This window comes from Ambystoma mexicanum, chromosome 2q, assembly GCF_040938575.1.
Source record: "Ambystoma mexicanum isolate Mex_15411 chromosome 2q, UKY_AmexF1_1, whole genome shotgun sequence".
Lineage (NCBI taxonomy): Eukaryota > Metazoa > Chordata > Amphibia > Caudata > Ambystomatidae > Ambystoma > Ambystoma mexicanum.
Genome location: NC_090924.1, coordinates 126,898,771 through 126,921,341, shown reverse-complemented (window position 1 = coordinate 126,921,341; position 22,571 = coordinate 126,898,771). Strand labels below are relative to the sequence as shown.

The following is a 22,571-nucleotide window of genomic DNA, read 5'->3' as shown; positions in this document are numbered from 1 at the left end:
CCTCTTATGCTGTTTATGTAATAAGAGGGGACGATACACAGAAGAGAGAAAGTGGCCCAACACACTAGACTAGCAGTCTTCTGATCAATCTGCAGCTGGCAAGGTGGGGGAGAGCCTTTATTTTGCACCTGCTGGGATCTGCATTGGCAGAAGCTCTGAGGGCTGGGCCTTTCCTTTTGCCTGTAAAAACAAAAAGCAGCCCTCCTCCCTCCAGCCCTGAGAGCATGGGCGTGACACTGGAAAAAGCAGCATCTCCCCTTTGGTAAAGATGACCATTGCACAGCTGCTCACTCAGAGCTCGATCGTGCTCGATCAGGCGAGATATATTTAGGTCACCAGCAAAGTCTGTTCTCTTTTCTTGCGTAGGGTGAGCATTCACAGAGCCCAGCTTCGTTGACAAGAGTGCAAAAGGTGTATACTAAAAGCTTTCTGCTTTACTTGAGCGCCATGGCCGTTATTATATTTTGGCTGCTCCAAGCAATCTCTGTCCAGCCGATGCAAATTTCCAGCTCAAATTTTCCCAGCACTCAAAAAGTCCCTCCTCCCGCCAGCTCTGCTTTCAGGAAGTTCAGCAGAAGCAGTCCAACTTCTGTTCCCACTTCAGAGGAAAAGCTTTCTCGGGCCAGAGAAAGCCAGGGAATCACTGTACCGGCAAGTGCATTTCTTACAACTGGTAATCCCTCAGAACACAGAAATGAAGAAGCTGTATATGAAAATGTATTATTTCTTTGGTACACTAACCTATGTAACTAATATGGACCATTTCAGAGGACGGAGCGGACCCAACTGTGATCCCAGAGACCCAAATACCCAGCAGTAGGGAAAATAAATCCTCTCTGTGCTCTGCAACATTACATACACAAAATGCAAGCGCGTGCATTTTTTTATTGGCCCCATATACAGAATACATGTGAGGATGCTTGCCTTCCCAGTGTATTTCTCAAGCTCTTGAGAGCATATGCTATTTCCAAGGGAACGCAAATAAGTTCATACTTTACATTTGTGTGTGACAAAAGGGGAAAAAAACTATTTTGTGTAAAATGCCAGCAGAGAGTGTTTCTGCCCGGTCTCGAACCGGGGACCTTTCGCGTGTGAGGCGAACGTGATAACCACTACACTACAGAAACAGCTGCTTGCTCACCTTTGTAGGGACTGGGAGAACAGGTGCAAAGGGCAGTGCAAGTGGACCTGCTTAAAGACTAATCAAATGCCTTGCGCCTGAAGCTCACACAATCCAGCCTAAAACATACGTCCTATCAAGCATGCGCACATATACAAGTATGCCAGCTGAGGGCCTATGCAGCGTACAGAGGGAAGGACATATTTCCACTTTGAGATCGGACGGCCAAAACTCACAAGCAAATCAAGGAATGTTACTGAGAGCTAACAGAGAACACAAAGTGCTTGTCGCAAGGACATGGCACGCAAAGAGGTTCAGGAAGTGAATTGTTCATCGACTACTGCTTACCGAGAAAACCAGAGAGTCTGTCCAATGAAAATAACATTGAAAAAACAAAAAAAAGGAGCTCAAGTTAACCACCTTGATTGGGCTCGTCCGGGATTTGAACCCGGGACCTCTCGCACCCAAAGCGAGAATCATACCCCTAGACCAACGAGCCACGGTCCTTTGAGCATTTGACGGAATTGTCCTCAGCGTTTGCACCCCCCTTAGGATTCGAGGCCAAGAATGCCTATTCCTGAAGTTTGTTCCTGCCGCTGAAAGCCTTGTCGGTGTATGAGCCAAATGAATGCCCCAGTCGGCACGCTCTGACTGTCTTCACAGGTCTCCTCCTCATCCCGAAGGTTGGTGGCCCATTGACATCAGGGTGGAAGGTGCTTGCGATACACTGTTCCTTCCTTCCTTCCTTCCTTCCTTTATTCCTCTTATGCTGTTTATGTAATAAGAGGGGACGATACACAGAAGAGAGAAAGTGGCCCAACACACTAGACTAGCAGTCTTCTGATCAATCTGCAGCTGGCAAGGTGGGGGAGAGCCTTTATTTTGCACCTGCTGGGATCTGCATTGGCAGAAGCTCTGAGGGCTGGGCCTTTCCTTTTGCCTGTAAAAACAAAAAGCAGCCCTCCTCCCTCCAGCCCTGAGAGCATGGGCGTGACACTGGAAAAAGCAGCATCTCCCCTTTGGTAAAGATGACCATTGCACAGCTGCTCACTCAGAGCTCGATCGTGCTCGATCAGGCGAGATATATTTAGGTCACCAGCAAAGTCTGTTCTCTTTTCTTGCGTAGGGTGAGCATTCACAGAGCCCAGCTTCGTTGACAAGAGTGCAAAAGGTGTATACTAAAAGCTTTCTGCTTTACTTGAGCGCCATGGCCGTTATTATATTTTGGCTGCTCCAAGCAATCTCTGTCCAGCCGATGCAAATTTCCAGCTCAAATTTTCCCAGCACTCAAAAAGTCCCTCCTCCCGCCAGCTCTGCTTTCAGGAAGTTCAGCAGAAGCAGTCCAACTTCTGTTCCCACTTCAGAGGAAAAGCTTTCTCGGGCCAGAGAAAGCCAGGGAATCACTGTACCGGCAAGTGCATTTCTTACAACTGGTAATCCCTCAGAACACAGAAATGAAGAAGCTGTATATGAAAATGTATTATTTCTTTGGTACACTAACCTATGTAACTAATATGGACCATTTCAGAGGACGGAGCGGACCCAACTGTGATCCCAGAGACCCAAATACCCAGCAGTAGGGAAAATAAATCCTCTCTGTGCTCTGCAACATTACATACACAAAATGCAAGCGCGTGCATTTTTTTATTGGCCCCATATACAGAATACATGTGAGGATGCTTGCCTTCCCAGTGTATTTCTCAAGCTCTTGAGAGCATATGCTATTTCCAAGGGAACGCAAATAAGTTCATACTTTACATTTGTGTGTGACAAAAGGGGAAAAAAACTATTTTGTGTAAAATGCCAGCAGAGAGTGTTTCTGCCCGGTCTCGAACCGGGGACCTTTCGCGTGTGAGGCGAACGTGATAACCACTACACTACAGAAACAGCTGCTTGCTCACCTTTGTAGGGACTGGGAGAACAGGTGCAAAGGGCAGTGCAAGTGGACCTGCTTAAAGACTAATCAAATGCCTTGCGCCTGAAGCTCACACAATCCAGCCTAAAACATACGTCCTATCAAGCATGCGCACATATACAAGTATGCCAGCTGAGGGCCTATGCAGCGTACAGAGGGAAGGACATATTTCCACTTTGAGATCGGACGGCCAAAACTCACAAGCAAATCAAGGAATGTTACTGAGAGCTAACAGAGAACACAAAGTGCTTGTCGCAAGGACATGGCACGCAAAGAGGTTCAGGAAGTGAATTGTTCATCGACTACTGCTTACCGAGAAAACCAGAGAGTCTGTCCAATGAAAATAACATTGAAAAAACAAAAAAAAGGAGCTCAAGTTAACCACCTTGATTGGGCTCGTCCGGGATTTGAACCCGGGACCTCTCGCACCCAAAGCGAGAATCATACCCCTAGACCAACGAGCCACGGTCCTTTGAGCATTTGACGGAATTGTCCTCAGCGTTTGCACCCCCCTTAGGATTCGAGGCCAAGAATGCCTATTCCTGAAGTTTGTTCCTGCCGCTGAAAGCCTTGTCGGTGTATGAGCCAAATGAATGCCCCAGTCGGCACGCTCTGACTGTCTTCACAGGTCTCCTCCTCATCCCGAAGGTTGGTGGCCCATTGACATCAGGGTGGAAGGTGCTTGCGATACACTGTTCCTTCCTTCCTTCCTTCCTTCCTTTATTCCTCTTATGCTGTTTATGTAATAAGAGGGGACGATACACAGAAGAGAGAAAGTGGCCCAACACACTAGACTAGCAGTCTTCTGATCAATCTGCAGCTGGCAAGGTGGGGGAGAGCCTTTATTTTGCACCTGCTGGGATCTGCATTGGCAGAAGCTCTGAGGGCTGGGCCTTTCCTTTTGCCTGTAAAAACAAAAAGCAGCCCTCCTCCCTCCAGCCCTGAGAGCATGGGCGTGACACTGGAAAAAGCAGCATCTCCCCTTTGGTAAAGATGACCATTGCACAGCTGCTCACTCAGAGCTCGATCGTGCTCGATCAGGCGAGATATATTTAGGTCACCAGCAAAGTCTGTTCTCTTTTCTTGCGTAGGGTGAGCATTCACAGAGCCCAGCTTCGTTGACAAGAGTGCAAAAGGTGTATACTAAAAGCTTTCTGCTTTACTTGAGCGCCATGGCCGTTATTATATTTTGGCTGCTCCAAGCAATCTCTGTCCAGCCGATGCAAATTTCCAGCTCAAATTTTCCCAGCACTCAAAAAGTCCCTCCTCCCTCCAGCTCTGCTTTCAGGAAGTTCAGCAGAAGCAGTCCAACTTCTGTTCCCACTTCAGAGGAAAAGCTTTCTCGGGCCAGAGAAAGCCAGGGAATCACTGTACCGGCAAGTGCATTTCTTACAACTGGTAATCCCTCAGAACACAGAAATGAAGAAGCTGTATATGAAAATGTATTATTTCTTTGGTACACTAACCTATGTAACTAATATGGACCATTTCAGAGGACGGAGCGGACCCAACTGTGATCCCAGAGACCCAAATACCCAGCAGTAGGGAAAATAAATCCTCTCTGTGCTCTGCAACATTACATACACAAAATGCAAGCGCGTGCATTTTTTTATTGGCCCCATATACAGAATACATGTGAGGATGCTTGCCTTCCCAGTGTATTTCTCAAGCTCTTGAGAGCATATGCTATTTCCATGAGAACGCAAATAAGTTCATACTTTACATTTGTGTGTGACAAAAGGGGAAAAAAACTATTTTGTGTAAAATGCCAGCAGAGAGTGTTTCTGCCCGGTCTCGAACCGGGGACCTTTCGCGTGTGAGGCGACCGTGATAACCACTACACTACAGAAACAGCTGCTTGCTCACCTTTGTAGGGACTGGGAGAACAGGTGCAAAGGGCAGTGCAAGTGGACCTGCTTAAAGACTAATCAAATGCCTTGCGCCTGAAGCTCACACAATCCAGCCTAAAACATACGTCCTATCAAGCATGCGCACATATACAAGTATGCCAGCTGAGGGCCTATGCAGCGTACAGAGGGAAGGACATATTTCCACTTTGAGATCGGACGGCCAAAACTCACAAGCAAATCAAGGAATGTTACTGAGAGCTAACAGAGAACACAAAGTGCTTGTCGCAAGGACATGGCACGCAAAGAGGTTCAGGAAGTGAATTGTTCATCGACTACTGCTTACCGAGAAAACCAGAGAGTCTGTCCAATGAAAATAACATTGAAAAAACAAAAAAAAGGAGCTCAAGTTAACCACCTTGATTGGGCTCGTCCGGGATTTGAACCCGGGACCTCTCGCACCCAAAGCGAGAATCATACCCCTAGACCAACGAGCCACGGTCCTTTGAGCATTTGACGGAATTGTCCTCAGCGTTTGCACCCCCCTTAGGATTCGAGGCCAAGAATGCCTTTTCCTGAAGTTTGTTCCTGCCGCTGAAAGCCTTGTCGGTGTATGAGCCAAATGAATGCCCCAGTCGGCACGCTCTGACTGTCTTCACAGGTCTCCTCCTCATCCCGAAGGTTGGTGGCCCATTGACATCAGGGTGGAAGGTGCTTGCGATACACTGTTCCTTCCTTCCTTCCTTCCTTCCTTTATTCCTCTTATGCTGTTTATGTAATAAGAGGGGACGATACACAGAAGAGAGAAAGTGGCCCAACACACTAGACTAGCAGTCTTCTGATCAATCTGCAGCTGGCAAGGTGGGGGAGAGCCTTTATTTTGCACCTGCTGGGATCTGCATTGGCAGAAGCTCTGAGGGCTGGGCCTTTCCTTTTGCCTGTAAAAACAAAAAGCAGCCCTCCTCCCTCCAGCCCTGAGAGCATGGGCGTGACACTGGAAAAAGCAGCATCTCCCCTTTGGTAAAGATGACCATTGCACAGCTGCTCACTCAGAGCTCGATCGTGCTCGATCAGGCTCGATCAGGCGAGATATATTTAGGTCACCAGCAAAGTCTGTTCTCTTTTCTTGCGTAGGGTGAGCATTCACAGAGCCCAGCTTCGTTGACAAGAGTGCAAAAGGTGTATACTAAAAGCTTTCTGCTTTACTTGAGCGCCATGCCCGTTATTATATTTTGGCTGCTCCAAGCAATCTCTGTCCAGCCGATGCAAATTTCCAGCTCAAATTTTCCCAGCACTCAAAAAGTCCCTCCTCCCGCCAGCTCTGCTTTCAGGAAGTTCAGCAGAAGCAGTCCAACTTCTGTTCCCACTTCAGAGGAAAAGCTTTCTCGGGCCAGAGAAAGCCAGGGAATCACTGTACCGGCAAGTGCATTTCTTACAACTGGTAATCCCTCAGAACACAGAAATGAAGAAGCTGTATATGAAAATGTATTATTTCTTTGGTACACTAACCTATGTAACTAATATGGACCATTTCAGAGGACGGAGCGGACCCAACTGTGATCCCAGAGACCCAAATACCCAGCAGTAGGGAAAATAAATCCTCTCTGTGCTCTGCAACATTACATACACAAAATGCAAGCGCGTGCATTTTTTTATTGGCCCCATATACAGAATACATGTGAGGATGCTTGCCTTCCCAGTGTATTTCTCAAGCTCTTGAGAGCATATGCTATTTCCATGGGAACGCAAATAAGTTCATACTTTACATTTGTGTGTGACAAAAGGGGAAAAAAACTATTTTGTGTAAAATGCCAGCAGAGAGTGTTTCTGCCCGGTCTCGAACCGGTGACCTTTCGCGTGTGCGTGATAACCACTACACTACAGAAACAGCTGCTTGCTCACCTTTGTAGGGACTGGGAGAACAGGTGCAAAGGGCAGTGCAAGTGGACCTGCTTAAAGACTAATCAAATGCCTTGCGCCTGAAGCTCACACAATCCAGCCTAAAACATACGTCCTATCAAGCATGCGCACATATACAAGTATGCCAGCTGAGGGCCTATGCAGCGTACAGAGGGAAGGACATATTTCCACTTTGAGATCGGACGGCCAAAACTCACAAGCAAATCAAGGAATGTTACTGAGAGCTAACAGAGAACACAAAGTGCTTGTCGCAAGGACATGGCACGCAAAGAGGTTCAGGAAGTGAATTGTTCATCGACTACTGCTTACCGAGAAAACCAGAGAGTCTGTCCAATGAAAATAACATTGAAAAAACAAAAAAAAGGAGCTCAAGTTAACCACCTTGATTGGGCTCGTCCGGGATTTGAACCCGGGACCTCTCGCACCCAAAGCGAGAATCATACCCCTAGACCAACGAGCCACGGTCCTTTGAGCATTTGACGGAATTGTCCTCAGCGTTTGCACATGCCTTTTCCTGAAGTTTGTTCCTGCCGCTGAAAGCCTTGTCGGTGTATGAGCCAAATGAATGCCCCAGTCGGCACGCTCTGACTGTCTTCACAGGTCTCCTCCTCATCCCGAAGGTTGGTGGCCCATTGACATCAGGGTGGAAGGTGCTTGCGATACACTGTTCCTTCCTTCCTTCCTTCCTTCCTTTATTCCTCTTATGCTGTTTATGTAATAAGAGGGGACGATACACAGAAGAGAGAAAGTGGCCCAACACACTAGACTAGCAGTCTTCTGATCAATCTGCAGCTGGCAAGGTGGGGGAGAGCCTTTATTTTGCACCTGCTGGGATCTGCATTGGCAGAAGCTCTGAGGGCTGGGCCTTTCCTTTTGCCTGTAAAAACAAAAAGCAGCCCTCCTCCCTCCAGCCCTGAGAGCATGGGCGTGACACTGGAAAAAGCAGCATCTCCCCTTTGGTAAAGATGACCATTGCACAGCTGCTCACTCAGAGCTCGATCGTGCTCGATCAGGCGAGATATATTTAGGTCACCAGCAAAGTCTGTTCTCTTTTCTTGCGTAGGGTGAGCATTCACAGAGCCCAGCTTCGTTGACAAGAGTGCAAAAGGTGTATACTAAAAGCTTTCTGCTTTACTTGAGCGCCATGGCCGTTATTATATTTTGGCTGCTCCAAGCAATCTCTGTCCAGCCGATGCAAATTTCCAGCTCAAATTTTCCCAGCACTCAAAAAGTCCCTCCTCCCGCCAGCTCTGCTTTCAGGAAGTTCAGCAGAAGCAGTCCAACTTCTGTTCCCACTTCAGAGGAAAAGCTTTCTCGGGCCAGAGAAAGCCAGGGAATCACTGTACCGGCAAGTGCATTTCTTACAACTGGTAATCCCTCAGAACACAGAAATGAAGAAGCTGTATATGAAAATGTATTATTTCTTTGGTACACTAACCTATGTAACTAATATGGACCATTTCAGAGGACGGAGCGGACCCAACTGTGATCCCAGAGACCCAAATACCCAGCAGTAGGGAAAATAAATCCTCTCTGTGCTCTGCAACATTACATACACAAAATGCAAGCGCGTGCATTTTTTTATTGGCCCCATATACAGAATACATGTGAGGATGCTTGCCTTCCCAGTGTATTTCTCAAGCTCTTGAGAGCATATGCTATTTCCATGGGAACGCAAATAAGTTCATACTTTACATTTGTGTGTGACAAAAGGGGAAAAAAACTATTTTGTGTAAAATGCCAGCAGAGAGTGTTTCTGCCCGGTCTCGAACCGGGGACCTTTCGCGTGTGAGGCGAACGTGATAACCACTACACTACAGAAACAGCTGCTTGCTCACCTTTGTAGGGACTGGGAGAACAGGTGCAAAGGGCAGTGCAAGTGGACCTGCTTAAAGACTAATCAAATGCCTTGCGCCTGAAGCTCACACAATCCAGCCTAAAACATACGTCCTATCAAGCATGCGCACATATACAAGTATGCCAGCTGAGGGCCTATGCAGCGTACAGAGGGAAGGACATATTTCCACTTTGAGATCGGACGGCCAAAACTCACAAGCAAATCAAGGAATGTTACTGAGAGCTAACAGAGAACACAAAGTGCTTGTCGCAAGGACATGGCACGCAAAGAGGTTCAGGAAGTGAATTGTTCATCGACTACTGCTTACCGAGAAAACCAGAGAGTCTGTCCAATGAAAATAACATTGAAAAAACAAAAAAAAGGAGCTCAAGTTAACCACCTTGATTGGGCTCGTCCGGGATTTGAACCCGGGACCTCTCGCACCCAAAGCGAGAATCATACCCCTAGACCAACGAGCCACGGTCCTTTGAGCATTTGACGGAATTGTCCTCAGCGTTTGCACCCCCCTTAGGATTCGAGGCCAAGAATGCCTATTCCTGAAGTTTGTTCCTGCCGCTGAAAGCCTTGTCGGTGTATGAGCCAAATGAATGCCCCAGTCGGCACGCTCTGACTGTCTTCACAGGTCTCCTCCTCATCCCGAAGGTTGGTGGCCCATTGACATCAGGGTGGAAGGTGCTTGCGATACACTGTTCCTTCCTTCCTTCCTTCCTTCCTTCCTTTATTCCTCTTATGCTGTTTATGTAATAAGAGGGGACGATACACAGAAGAGAGAAAGTGGCCCAACACACTAGACTAGCAGTCTTCTGATCAATCTGCAGCTGGCAAGGTGGGGGAGAGCCTTTATTTTGCACCTGCTGGGATCTGCATTGGCAGAAGCTCTGAGGGCTGGGCCTTTCCTTTTGCCTGTAAAAACAAAAAGCAGCCCTCCTCCCTCCAGCCCTGAGAGCATGGGCGTGACACTGGAAAAAGCAGCATCTCCCCTTTGGTAAAGATGACCATTGCACAGCTGCTCACTCAGAGCTCGATCGTGCTCGATCAGGCGAGATATATTTAGGTCACCAGCAAAGTCTGTTCTCTTTTCTTGCGTAGGGTGAGCATTCACAGAGCCCAGCTTCGTTGACAAGAGTGCAAAAGGTGTATACTAAAAGCTTTCTGCTTTACTTGAGCGCCATGGCCGTTATTATATTTTGGCTGCTCCAAGCAATCTCTGTCCAGCCGATGCAAATTTCCAGCTCAAATTTTCCCAGCACTCAAAAAGTCCCTCCTCCCTCCAGCTCTGCTTTCAGGAAGTTCAGCAGAAGCAGTCCAACTTCTGTTCCCACTTCAGAGGAAAAGCTTTCTCGGGCCAGAGAAAGCCAGGGAATCACTGTACCGGCAAGTGCATTTCTTACAACTGGTAATCCCTCAGAACACAGAAATGAAGAAGCTGTATATGAAAATGTATTATTTCTTTGGTACACTAACCTATGTAACTAATATGGACCATTTCAGAGGACGGAGCGGACCCAACTGTGATCCCAGAGACCCAAATACCCAGCAGTAGGGAAAATAAATCCTCTCTGTGCTCTGCAACATTACATACACAAAATGCAAGCGCGTGCATTTTTTTATTGGCCCCATATACAGAATACATGTGAGGATGCTTGCCTTCCCAGTGTATTTCTCAAGCTCTTGAGAGCATATGCTATTTCCATGAGAACGCAAATAAGTTCATACTTTACATTTGTGTGTGACAAAAGGGGAAAAAAACTATTTTGTGTAAAATGCCAGCAGAGAGTGTTTCTGCCCGGTCTCGAACCGGGGACCTTTCGCGTGTGAGGCGACCGTGATAACCACTACACTACAGAAACAGCTGCTTGCTCACCTTTGTAGGGACTGGGAGAACAGGTGCAAAGGGCAGTGCAAGTGGACCTGCTTAAAGACTAATCAAATGCCTTGCGCCTGAAGCTCACACAATCCAGCCTAAAACATACGTCCTATCAAGCATGCGCACATATACAAGTATGCCAGCTGAGGGCCTATGCAGCGTACAGAGGGAAGGACATATTTCCACTTTGAGATCGGACGGCCAAAACTCACAAGCAAATCAAGGAATGTTACTGAGAGCTAACAGAGAACACAAAGTGCTTGTCGCAAGGACATGGCACGCAAAGAGGTTCAGGAAGTGAATTGTTCATCGACTACTGCTTACCGAGAAAACCAGAGAGTCTGTCCAATGAAAATAACATTGAAAAAACAAAAAAAAGGAGCTCAAGTTAACCACCTTGATTGGGCTCGTCCGGGATTTGAACCCGGGACCTCTCGCACCCAAAGCGAGAATCATACCCCTAGACCAACGAGCCACGGTCCTTTGAGCATTTGACGGAATTGTCCTCAGCGTTTGCACCCCCCTTAGGATTCGAGGCCAAGAATGCCTTTTCCTGAAGTTTGTTCCTGCCGCTGAAAGCCTTGTCGGTGTATGAGCCAAATGAATGCCCCAGTCGGCACGCTCTGACTGTCTTCACAGGTCTCCTCCTCATCCCGAAGGTTGGTGGCCCATTGACATCAGGGTGGAAGGTGCTTGCGATACACTGTTCCTTCCTTCCTTCCTTCCTTCCTTTATTCCTCTTATGCTGTTTATGTAATAAGAGGGGACGATACACAGAAGAGAGAAAGTGGCCCAACACACTAGACTAGCAGTCTTCTGATCAATCTGCAGCTGGCAAGGTGGGGGAGAGCCTTTATTTTGCACCTGCTGGGATCTGCATTGGCAGAAGCTCTGAGGGCTGGGCCTTTCCTTTTGCCTGTAAAAACAAAAAGCAGCCCTCCTCCCTCCAGCCCTGAGAGCATGGGCGTGACACTGGAAAAAGCAGCATCTCCCCTTTGGTAAAGATGACCATTGCACAGCTGCTCACTCAGAGCTCGATCGTGCTCGATCAGGCTCGATCAGGCGAGATATATTTAGGTCACCAGCAAAGTCTGTTCTCTTTTCTTGCGTAGGGTGAGCATTCACAGAGCCCAGCTTCGTTGACAAGAGTGCAAAAGGTGTATACTAAAAGCTTTCTGCTTTACTTGAGCGCCATGCCCGTTATTATATTTTGGCTGCTCCAAGCAATCTCTGTCCAGCCGATGCAAATTTCCAGCTCAAATTTTCCCAGCACTCAAAAAGTCCCTCCTCCCGCCAGCTCTGCTTTCAGGAAGTTCAGCAGAAGCAGTCCAACTTCTGTTCCCACTTCAGAGGAAAAGCTTTCTCGGGCCAGAGAAAGCCAGGGAATCACTGTACCGGCAAGTGCATTTCTTACAACTGGTAATCCCTCAGAACACAGAAATGAAGAAGCTGTATATGAAAATGTATTATTTCTTTGGTACACTAACCTATGTAACTAATATGGACCATTTCAGAGGACGGAGCGGACCCAACTGTGATCCCAGAGACCCAAATACCCAGCAGTAGGGAAAATAAATCCTCTCTGTGCTCTGCAACATTACATACACAAAATGCAAGCGCGTGCATTTTTTTATTGGCCCCATATACAGAATACATGTGAGGATGCTTGCCTTCCCAGTGTATTTCTCAAGCTCTTGAGAGCATATGCTATTTCCATGGGAACGCAAATAAGTTCATACTTTACATTTGTGTGTGACAAAAGGGGAAAAAAACTATTTTGTGTAAAATGCCAGCAGAGAGTGTTTCTGCCCGGTCTCGAACCGGTGACCTTTCGCGTGTGCGTGATAACCACTACACTACAGAAACAGCTGCTTGCTCACCTTTGTAGGGACTGGGAGAACAGGTGCAAAGGGCAGTGCAAGTGGACCTGCTTAAAGACTAATCAAATGCCTTGCGCCTGAAGCTCACACAATCCAGCCTAAAACATACGTCCTATCAAGCATGCGCACATATACAAGTATGCCAGCTGAGGGCCTATGCAGCGTACAGAGGGAAGGACATATTTCCACTTTGAGATCGGACGGCCAAAACTCACAAGCAAATCAAGGAATGTTACTGAGAGCTAACAGAGAACACAAAGTGCTTGTCGCAAGGACATGGCACGCAAAGAGGTTCAGGAAGTGAATTGTTCATCGACTACTGCTTACCGAGAAAACCAGAGAGTCTGTCCAATGAAAATAACATTGAAAAAACAAAAAAAAGGAGCTCAAGTTAACCACCTTGATTGGGCTCGTCCGGGATTTGAACCCGGGACCTCTCGCACCCAAAGCGAGAATCATACCCCTAGACCAACGAGCCACGGTCCTTTGAGCATTTGACGGAATTGTCCTCAGCGTTTGCACCCCCCTTAGGATTCGAGGCCAAGAATGCCTATTCCTGAAGTTTGTTCCTGCCGCTGAAAGCCTTGTCGGTGTATGAGCCAAATGAATGCCCCAGTCGGCACGCTCTGACTGTCTTCACAGGTCTCCTCCTCATCCCGAAGGTTGGTGGCCCATTGACATCAGGGTGGAAGGTGCTTGCGATACACTGTTCCTTCCTTCCTTCCTTCCTTCCTTTATTCCTCTTATGCTGTTTATGTAATAAGAGGGGACGATACACAGAAGAGAGAAAGTGGCCCAACACACTAGACTAGCAGTCTTCTGATCAATCTGCAGCTGGCAAGGTGGGGGAGAGCCTTTATTTTGCACCTGCTGGGATCTGCATTGGCAGAAGCTCTGAGGGCTGGGCCTTTCCTTTTGCCTGTAAAAACAAAAAGCAGCCCTCCTCCCTCCAGCCCTGAGAGCATGGGCGTGACACTGGAAAAAGCAGCATCTCCCCTTTGGTAAAGATGACCATTGCACAGCTGCTCACTCAGAGCTCGATCGTGCTCGATCAGGCGAGATATATTTAGGTCACCAGCAAAGTCTGTTCTCTTTTCTTGCGTAGGGTGAGCATTCACAGAGCCCAGCTTCGTTGACAAGAGTGCAAAAGGTGTATACTAAAAGCTTTCTGCTTTACTTGAGCGCCATGGCCGTTATTATATTTTGGCTGCTCCAAGCAATCTCTGTCCAGCCGATGCAAATTTCCAGCTCAAATTTTCCCAGCACTCAAAAAGTCCCTCCTCCCGCCAGCTCTGCTTTCAGGAAGTTCAGCAGAAGCAGTCCAACTTCTGTTCCCACTTCAGAGGAAAAGCTTTCTCGGGCCAGAGAAAGCCAGGGAATCACTGTACCGGCAAGTGCATTTCTTACAACTGGTAATCCCTCAGAACACAGAAATGAAGAAGCTGTATATGAAAATGTATTATTTCTTTGGTACACTAACCTATGTAACTAATATGGACCATTTCAGAGGACGGAGCGGACCCAACTGTGATCCCAGAGACCCAAATACCCAGCAGTAGGGAAAATAAATCCTCTCTGTGCTCTGCAACATTACATACACAAAATGCAAGCGCGTGCATTTTTTTATTGGCCCCATATACAGAATACATGTGAGGATGCTTGCCTTCCCAGTGTATTTCTCAAGCTCTTGAGAGCATATGCTATTTCCATGGGAACGCAAATAAGTTCATACTTTACATTTGTGTGTGACAAAAGGGGAAAAAAACTATTTTGTGTAAAATGCCAGCAGAGAGTGTTTCTGCCCGGTCTCGAACCGGTGACCTTTCGCGTGTGCGTGATAACCACTACACTACAGAAACAGCTGCTTGCTCACCTTTGTAGGGACTGGGAGAACAGGTGCAAAGGGCAGTGCAAGTGGACCTGCTTAAAGACTAATCAAATGCCTTGCGCCTGAAGCTCACACAATCCAGCCTAAAACATACGTCCTATCAAGCATGCGCACATATACAAGTATGCCAGCTGAGGGCCTATGCAGCGTACAGAGGGAAGGACATATTTCCACTTTGAGATCGGACGGCCAAAACTCACAAGCAAATCAAGGAATGTTACTGAGAGCTAACAGAGAACACAAAGTGCTTGTCGCAAGGACATGGCACGCAAAGAGGTTCAGGAAGTGAATTGTTCATCGACTACTGCTTACCGAGAAAACCAGAGAGTCTGTCCAATGAAAATAACATTGAAAAAACAAAAAAAAGGAGCTCAAGTTAACCACCTTGATTGGGCTCGTCCGGGATTTGAACCCGGGACCTCTCGCACCCAAAGCGAGAATCATACCCCTAGACCAACGAGCCACGGTCCTTTGAGCATTTGACGGAATTGTCCTCAGCGTTTGCACCCCCCTTAGGATTCGAGGCCAAGAATGCCTATTCCTGAAGTTTGTTCCTGCCGCTGAAAGCCTTGTCGGTGTATGAGCCAAATGAATGCCCCAGTCGGCACGCTCTGACTGTCTTCACAGGTCTCCTCCTCATCCCGAAGGTTGGTGGCCCATTGACATCAGGGTGGAAGGTGCTTGCGATACACTGTTCCTTCCTTCCTTCCTTCCTTCCTTTATTCCTCTTATGCTGTTTATGTAATAAGAGGGGACGATACACAGAAGAGAGAAAGTGGCCCAACACACTAGACTAGCAGTCTTCTGATCAATCTGCAGCTGGCAAGGTGGGGGAGAGCCTTTATTTTGCACCTGCTGGGATCTGCATTGGCAGAAGCTCTGAGGGCTGGGCCTTTCCTTTTGCCTGTAAAAACAAAAAGCAGCCCTCCTCCCTCCAGCCCTGAGAGCATGGGCGTGACACTGGAAAAAGCAGCATCTCCCCTTTGGTAAAGATGACCATTGCACAGCTGCTCACTCAGAGCTCGATCGTGCTCGATCAGGCGAGATATATTTAGGTCACCAGCAAAGTCTGTTCTCTTTTCTTGCGTAGGGTGAGCATTCACAGAGCCCAGCTTCGTTGACAAGAGTGCAAAAGGTGTATACTAAAAGCTTTCTGCTTTACTTGAGCGCCATGGCCGTTATTATATTTTGGCTGCTCCAAGCAATCTCTGTCCAGCCGATGCAAATTTCCAGCTCAAATTTTCCCAGCACTCAAAAAGTCCCTCCTCCCGCCAGCTCTGCTTTCAGGAAGTTCAGCAGAAGCAGTCCAACTTCTGTTCCCACTTCAGAGGAAAAGCTTTCTCGGGCCAGAGAAAGCCAGGGAATCACTGTACCGGCAAGTGCATTTCTTACAACTGGTAATCCCTCAGAACACAGAAATGAAGAAGCTGTATATGAAAATGTATTATTTCTTTGGTACACTAACCTATGTAACTAATATGGACCATTTCAGAGGACGGAGCGGACCCAACTGTGATCCCAGAGACCCAAATACCCAGCAGTAGGGAAAATAAATCCTCTCTGTGCTCTGCAACATTACATACACAAAATGCAAGCGCGTGCATTTTTTTATTGGCCCCATATACAGAATACATGTGAGGATGCTTGCCTTCCCAGTGTATTTCTCAAGCTCTTGAGAGCATATGCTATTTCCATGAGAACGCAAATAAGTTCATACTTTACATTTGTGTGTGACAAAAGGGGAAAAAAACTATTTTGTGTAAAATGCCAGCAGAGAGTGTTTCTGCCCGGTCTCGAACCGGGGACCTTTCGCGTGTGAGGCGAACGTGATAACCACTACACTACAGAAACAGCTGCTTGCTCACCTTTGTAGGGACTGGGAGAACAGGTGCAAAGGGCAGTGCAAGTGGACCTGCTTAAAGACTAATCAAATGCCTTGCGCCTGAAGCTCACACAATCCAGCCTAAAACATACGTCCTATCAAGCATGCGCACATATACAAGTATGCCAGCTGAGGGCCTATGCAGCGTACAGAGGGAAGGACATATTTCCACTTTGAGATCGGACGGCCAAAACTCACAAGCAAATCAAGGAATGTTACTGAGAGCTAACAGAGAACACAAAGTGCTTGTCGCAAGGACATGGCACGCAAAGAGGTTCAGGAAGTGAATTGTTCATCGACTACTGCTTACCGAGAAAACCAGAGAGTCTGTCCAATGAAAATAACATTGAAAAAACAAAAAAATGGAGCTCAAGTTAACCACCTTGATTGGGCTCGTCCGGGATTTGAACCCGGGACCTCTCGCACCCAAAGCGAGAATCATACCCCTAGACCAACGAGCCACGGTCCTTTGAGCATTTGACGGAATTGTCCTCAGCGTTTGCACCCCCCTTAGGATTCGAGGCCAAGAATGCCTATTCCTGAAGTTTGTTCCTGCCGCTGAAAGCCTTGTCGGTGTATGAGCCAAATGAATGCCCCAGTCGGCACGCTCTGACTGTCTTCACAGGTCTCCTCCTCATCCCGAAGGTTGGTGGCCCATTGACATCAGGGTGGAAGGTGCTTGCGATACACTGTTCCTTCCTTCCTTCCTTCCTTCCTTTATTCCTCTTATGCTGTTTATGTAATAAGAGGGGACGATACACAGAAGAGAGAAAGTGGCCCAACACACTAGACTAGCAGTCTTCTGATCAATCTGCAGCTGGCAAGGTGGGGGAGAGCCTTTATTTTGCACCTGCTGGGATCTGCATTGGCAGAAGCTCTGAGGGCTGGGCCTTTCCTTTTGCCTGTAAAAACAAAAAGCAGCCCTCCTCCCTCCAGCCCTGAGAGCATGGGCGTGACACTGGAAAAAGCAGCATCTCCCCTTTGGTAAAGATGACCATTGCACAGCTGCTCACTCAGAGCTCGATCGTGCTCGATCAGGCGAGATATATTTAGGTCACCAGCAAAGTCTGTTCTCTTTTCTTGCGTAGGGTGAGCATTCACAGAGCCCAGCTTCGTTGACAAGAGTGCAAAAGGTGTATACTAAAAGCTTTCTGCTTTACTTGAGCGCCATGGCCGTTATTATATTTTGGCTGCTCCAAGCAATCTCTGTCCAGCCGATGCAAATTTCCAGCTCAAATTTTCCCAGCACTCAAAAAGTCCCTCCTCCCGCCAGCTCTGCTTTCAGGAAGTTCAGCAGAAGCAGTCCAACTTCTGTTCCCACTTCAGAGGAAAAGCTTTCTCGGGCCAGAGAAAGCCAGGGAATCACTGTACCGGCAAGTGCATTTCTTACAACTGGTAATCCCTCAGAACACAGAAATGAAGAAGCTGTATATGAAAATGTATTATTTCTTTGGTACACTAACCTATGTAACTAATATGGACCATTTCAGAGGACGGAGCGGACCCAACTGTGATCCCAGAGACTCAAATACCCAGCAGTAGGGAAAATAAATCCTCTCTGTGCTCTGCAACATTACATACACAAAATGCAAGCGCGTGCATTTTTTTATTGGCCCCATATACAGAATACATGTGAGGATGCTTGCCTTCCCAGTGTATTTCTCAAGCTCTTGAGAGCATATGCTATTTCCATGGGAACGCAAATAAGTTCATACTTTACATTTGTGTGTGACAAAAGGGGAAAAAAACTATTTTGTGTAAAATGCCAGCAGAGAGTGTTTCTGCCCGGTCTCGAACCGGGGACCTTTCGCGTGTGAGGCGAACGTGATAACCACTACACTACAGAAACAGCTGCTTACTCACCTTTGTAGGGACTGGGAGAACAGGTGCAAAGGGCAGTGCAAGTGGACCTGCTTAAAGACTAATCAAATGCCTTGCGCCTGAAGCTCACACAATCCAGCCTAAAACATACGTCCTATCAAGCATGCGCACATATACAAGTATGCCAGCTGAGGGCCTATGCAGCGTACAGAGGGAAGGACATATTTCCACTTTGAGATCGGACGGCCAAAACTCACAAGCAAATCAAGGAATGTTACTGAGAGCTAACAGAGAACACAAAGTGCTTGTCGCAAGGACATGGCACGCAAAGAGGTTCAGGAAGTGAATTGTTCATCGACTACTGCTTACCGAGAAAACCAGAGAGTCTGTCCAATGAAAATAACATTGAAAAAACAAAAAATAGGAGCTCAAGTTAACCACCTTGATTGGGACCTCTCGCACCCAAAGCGAGAATCATACCCCTAGACCAACGAGCCACGGTCCTTTGAGCATTTGACGGAATTGTCCTCAGCGTTTGCACCCCCCTTAGGATTCGAGGCCAAGAATGCCTATTCCTGAAGTTTGTTCCTGCCGCTGAAAGCCTTGTCGCTGTATGAGCCAAATGAATGCCCCAGTCGGCACGCTCTGACTGTCTTCACAGGTCTCCTCCTCATCCCGAAGGTTGGTGGCCCATTGACATCAGGGTGGAAGGTGCTTGCGATACACTGTTCCTTCCTTCCTTCCTTCCTTCCTTTATTCCTCTTATGCTGTTTATGTAATAAGAGGGGACGATACACAGAAGAGAGAAAGTGGCCCAACACACTAGACTAGCAGTCTTCTGATCAATCTGCAGCTGGCAAGGTGGGGGAGAGCCTTTATTTTGCACCTGCTGGGATCTGCATTGGCAGAAGCTCTGAGGGCTGGGCCTTTCCTTTTGCCTGTAAAAACAAAAAGCAGCCCTCCTCCCTCCAGCCCTGAGAGCATGGGCGTGACACTGGAAAAAGCAGCATCTCCCCTTTGGTAAAGATGACCATTGCACAGCTGCTCACTCAGAGCTCGATCGTGCTCGATCAGGCGAGATATATTTAGGTCACCAGCAAAGTCTGTTCTCTTTTCTTGCGTAGGGTGAGCATTCACAGAGCCCAGCTTCGTTGACAAGAGTGCAAAAGGTGTATACTAAAAGCTTTCTGCTTTACTTGAGCGCCATGGCCGTTATTATATTTTGGCTGCTCCAAGCAATCTCTGTCCAGCCGATGCAAATTTCCAGCTCAAATTTTCCCAGCACTCAAAAAGTCCCTCCTCCCGCCAGCTCTGCTTTCAGGAAGTTCAGCAGAAGCAGTCCAACTTCTGTTCCCACTTCAGAGGAAAAGCTTTCTCGGGCCAGAGAAAGCCAGGGAATCACTGTACCGGCAAGTGCATTTCTTACAACTGGTAATCCCTCAGAACACAGAAATGAAGAAGCTGTATATGAAAATGTATTATTTCTTTGGTACACTAACCTATGTAACTAATATGGACCATTTCAGAGGACGGAGCGGACCCAACTGTGATCCCAGAGACCCAAATACCCAGCAGTAGGGAAAATAAATCCTCTCTGTGCTCTGCAACATTACATACACAAAATGCAAGCGCGTGCATTTTTTTATTGGCCCCATATACAGAATACATGTGAGGATGCTTGCCTTCCCAGTGTATTTCTCAAGCTCTTGAGAGCATATGCTATTTCCATGGGAACGCAAATAAGTTCATACTTTACATTTGTGTGTGACAAAAGGGGAAAAAAACTATTTTGTGTAAAATGCCAGCAGAGAGTGTTTCTGCCCGGTCTCGAACCGGGGACCTTTCGCGTGTGAGGCGAACGTGATAACCACTACACTACAGAAACAGCTGCTTGCTCACCTTTGTAGGGACTGGGAGAACAGGTGCAAAGGGCAGTGCAAGTGGACCTGCTTAAAGACTAATCAAATGCCTTGCGCCTGAAGCTCACACAATCCAGCCTAAAACATACGTCCTATCAAGCATGCGCACATATACAAGTATGCCAGCTGAGGGCCTATGCAGCGTACAGAGGGAAGGACATATTTCCACTTTGAGATCGGACGGCCAAAACTCACAAGCAAATCAAGGAATGTTACTGAGAGCTAACAGAGAACACAAAGTGCTTGTCGCAAGGACATGGCACGCAAAGAGGTTCAGGAAGTGAATTGTTCATCGACTACTGCTTACCGAGAAAACCAGAGAGTCTGTCCAATGAAAATAACATTGAAAAAACAAAAAATAGGAGCTCAAGTTAACCACCTTGATTGGGACCTCTCGCACCCAAAGCGAGAATCATACCCCTAGACCAACGAGCCACGGTCCTTTGAGCATTTGACGGAATTGTCCTCAGCGTTTGCACCCCCCTTAGGATTCGAGGCCAAGAATGCCTATTCCTGAAGTTTGTTCCTGCCGCTGAAAGCCTTGTCGGTGTATGAGCCAAATGAATGCCCCAGTCGGCACGCTCTGACTGTCTTCACAGGTCTCCTCCTCATCCCGAAGGTTGGTGGCCCATTGACATCAGGGTGGAAGGTGCTTGCGATACACTGTTCCTTCCTTCCTTCCTTCCTTCCTTTATTCCTCTTATGCTGTTTATGTAATAAGAGGGGACGATACACAGAAGAGAGAAAGTGGCCCAACACACTAGACTAGCAGTCTTCTGATCAATCTGCAGCTGGCAAGGTGGGGGAGAGCCTTTATTTTGCACCTGCTGGGATCTGCATTGGCAGAAGCTCTGAGGGCTGGGCCTTTCCTTTTGCCTGTAAAAACAAAAAGCAGCCCTCCTCCCTCCAGCCCTGAGAGCATGGGCGTGACACTGGAAAAAGCAGCATCTCCCCTTTGGTAAAGATGACCATTGCACAGCTGCTCACTCAGAGCTCGATCGTGCTCGATCAGGCGAGATATATTTAGGTCACCAGCAAAGTCTGTTCTCTTTTCTTGCGTAGGGTGAGCATTCACAGAGCCCAGCTTCGTTGACAAGAGTGCAAAAGGTGTATACTAAAAGCTTTCTGCTTTACTTGAGCGCCATGGCCGTTATTATATTTTGGCTGCTCCAAGCAATCTCTGTCCAGCCGATGCAAATTTCCAGCTCAAATTTTCCCAGCACTCAAAAAGTCCCTCCTCCCGCCAGCTCTGCTTTCAGGAAGTTCAGCAGAAGCAGTCCAACTTCTGTTCCCACTTCAGAGGAAAAGCTTTCTCGGGCCAGAGAAAGCCAGGGAATCACTGTACCGGCAAGTGCATTTCTTACAACTGGTAATCCCTCAGAACACAGAAATGAAGAAGCTGTATATGAAAATGTATTATTTCTTTGGTACACTAACCTATGTAACTAATATGGACCATTTCAGAGGACGGAGCGGACCCAACTGTGATCCCAGAGACCCAAATACCCAGCAGTAGGGAAAATAAATCCTCTCTGTGCTCTGCAACATTACATACACAAAATGCAAGCGCGTGCATTTTTTTATTGGCCCCATATACAGAATACATGTGAGGATGCTTGCCTTCCCAGTGTATTTCTCAAGCTCTTGAGAGCATATGCTATTTCCATGAGAACGCAAATAAGTTCATACTTTACATTTGTGTGTGACAAAAGGGGAAAAAAACTATTTTGTGTAAAATGCCAGCAGAGAGTGTTTCTGCCCAGTCTCGAACCGGGGACCTTTCGCGTGTGAGGCGAACGTGATAACCACTACACTACAGAAACAGCTGCTTGCTCACCTTTGTAGGGACTGGGAGAACAGGTGCAAAGGGCAGTGCAAGTGGACCTGCTTAAAGACTAATCAAATGCCTTGCGCCTGAAGCTCACACAATCCAGCCTAAAACATACGTCCTATCAAGCATGCGCACATATACAAGTATGCCAGCTGAGGGCCTATGCAGCGTACAGAGGGAAGGACATATTTCCACTTTGAGATCGGACGGCCAAAACTCACAAGCAAATCAAGGAATGTTACTGAGAGCTAACAGAGAACACAAAGTGCTTGTCGCAAGGACATGGCACGCAAAGAGGTTCAGGAAGTGAATTGTTCATCGACTACTGCTTACCGAGAAAACCAGAGAGTCTGTCCAATGAAAATAACATTGAAAAAACAAAAAAAAGGAGCTCAAGTTAACCACCTTGATTGGGCTCGTCCGGGATTTGAACCCGGGACCTCTCGCACCCAAAGCGAGAATCATACCCCTAGACCAACGAGCCACGGTCCTTTGAGCATTTGACGGAATTGTCCTCAGCGTTTGCACCCCCCTTAGGATTCGAGGCCAAGAATGCCTATTCCTGAAGTTTGTTCCTGCCGCTGAAAGCCTTGTCGGTGTATGAGCCAAATGAATGCCCCAGTCGGCACGCTCTGACTGTCTTCACAGGTCTCCTCCTCATCCCGAAGGTTGGTGGCCCATTGACATCAGGGTGGAAGGTGCTTGCGATACACTGTTCCTTCCTTCCTTCCTTCCTTCCTTTATTCCTCTTATGCTGTTTATGTAATAAGAGGGGACGATACACAGAAGAGAGAAAGTGGCCCAACACACTAGACTAGCAGTC

General features: G+C 47.4%; 17 non-coding genes across 17 annotated transcripts; all 17 read right to left on the bottom strand.

The window, feature by feature from the left end:
* Positions 1-1,054: 1,054 nt before the first annotated feature.
* Positions 1,055-1,127, bottom strand: TRNAV-CAC (transfer RNA valine (anticodon CAC)). Its single transcript has one exon. It is a non-coding gene; the product is annotated as a tRNA-Val (tRNA).
* A 420-nt stretch (positions 1,128-1,547) lies between these two features.
* On the bottom strand, positions 1,548-1,619 carry TRNAP-UGG (transfer RNA proline (anticodon UGG)). The gene has a single exon. It is a non-coding gene; the product is annotated as a tRNA-Pro (tRNA).
* A 1,315-nt stretch (positions 1,620-2,934) lies between these two features.
* TRNAV-CAC (transfer RNA valine (anticodon CAC)) lies at positions 2,935-3,007 on the bottom strand. The gene has a single exon. It is a non-coding gene; the product is annotated as a tRNA-Val (tRNA).
* Positions 3,008-3,427: 420 nt separating this feature from the next.
* TRNAP-UGG (transfer RNA proline (anticodon UGG)) lies at positions 3,428-3,499 on the bottom strand. Its single transcript has one exon. It is a non-coding gene; the product is annotated as a tRNA-Pro (tRNA).
* A 1,808-nt stretch (positions 3,500-5,307) lies between these two features.
* Positions 5,308-5,379, bottom strand: TRNAP-UGG (transfer RNA proline (anticodon UGG)). The gene has a single exon. It is a non-coding gene; the product is annotated as a tRNA-Pro (tRNA).
* A 1,811-nt stretch (positions 5,380-7,190) lies between these two features.
* On the bottom strand, positions 7,191-7,262 carry TRNAP-UGG (transfer RNA proline (anticodon UGG)). Its single transcript has one exon. It is a non-coding gene; the product is annotated as a tRNA-Pro (tRNA).
* A 1,291-nt stretch (positions 7,263-8,553) lies between these two features.
* Positions 8,554-8,626, bottom strand: TRNAV-CAC (transfer RNA valine (anticodon CAC)). Its single transcript has one exon. It is a non-coding gene; the product is annotated as a tRNA-Val (tRNA).
* A 420-nt stretch (positions 8,627-9,046) lies between these two features.
* Positions 9,047-9,118, bottom strand: TRNAP-UGG (transfer RNA proline (anticodon UGG)). The gene has a single exon. It is a non-coding gene; the product is annotated as a tRNA-Pro (tRNA).
* A 1,812-nt stretch (positions 9,119-10,930) lies between these two features.
* On the bottom strand, positions 10,931-11,002 carry TRNAP-UGG (transfer RNA proline (anticodon UGG)). The gene has a single exon. It is a non-coding gene; the product is annotated as a tRNA-Pro (tRNA).
* Positions 11,003-12,813: 1,811 nt separating this feature from the next.
* TRNAP-UGG (transfer RNA proline (anticodon UGG)) lies at positions 12,814-12,885 on the bottom strand. The gene has a single exon. It is a non-coding gene; the product is annotated as a tRNA-Pro (tRNA).
* Positions 12,886-14,686: 1,801 nt separating this feature from the next.
* On the bottom strand, positions 14,687-14,758 carry TRNAP-UGG (transfer RNA proline (anticodon UGG)). The gene has a single exon. It is a non-coding gene; the product is annotated as a tRNA-Pro (tRNA).
* A 1,315-nt stretch (positions 14,759-16,073) lies between these two features.
* Positions 16,074-16,146, bottom strand: TRNAV-CAC (transfer RNA valine (anticodon CAC)). The gene has a single exon. It is a non-coding gene; the product is annotated as a tRNA-Val (tRNA).
* A 420-nt stretch (positions 16,147-16,566) lies between these two features.
* TRNAP-UGG (transfer RNA proline (anticodon UGG)) lies at positions 16,567-16,638 on the bottom strand. Its single transcript has one exon. It is a non-coding gene; the product is annotated as a tRNA-Pro (tRNA).
* A 1,315-nt stretch (positions 16,639-17,953) lies between these two features.
* Positions 17,954-18,026, bottom strand: TRNAV-CAC (transfer RNA valine (anticodon CAC)). The gene has a single exon. It is a non-coding gene; the product is annotated as a tRNA-Val (tRNA).
* Positions 18,027-19,810: 1,784 nt separating this feature from the next.
* TRNAV-CAC (transfer RNA valine (anticodon CAC)) lies at positions 19,811-19,883 on the bottom strand. The gene has a single exon. It is a non-coding gene; the product is annotated as a tRNA-Val (tRNA).
* Positions 19,884-21,667: 1,784 nt separating this feature from the next.
* Positions 21,668-21,740, bottom strand: TRNAV-CAC (transfer RNA valine (anticodon CAC)). The gene has a single exon. It is a non-coding gene; the product is annotated as a tRNA-Val (tRNA).
* A 420-nt stretch (positions 21,741-22,160) lies between these two features.
* On the bottom strand, positions 22,161-22,232 carry TRNAP-UGG (transfer RNA proline (anticodon UGG)). The gene has a single exon. It is a non-coding gene; the product is annotated as a tRNA-Pro (tRNA).
* Between the last annotated feature and the right edge of the window lie 339 nt (positions 22,233-22,571).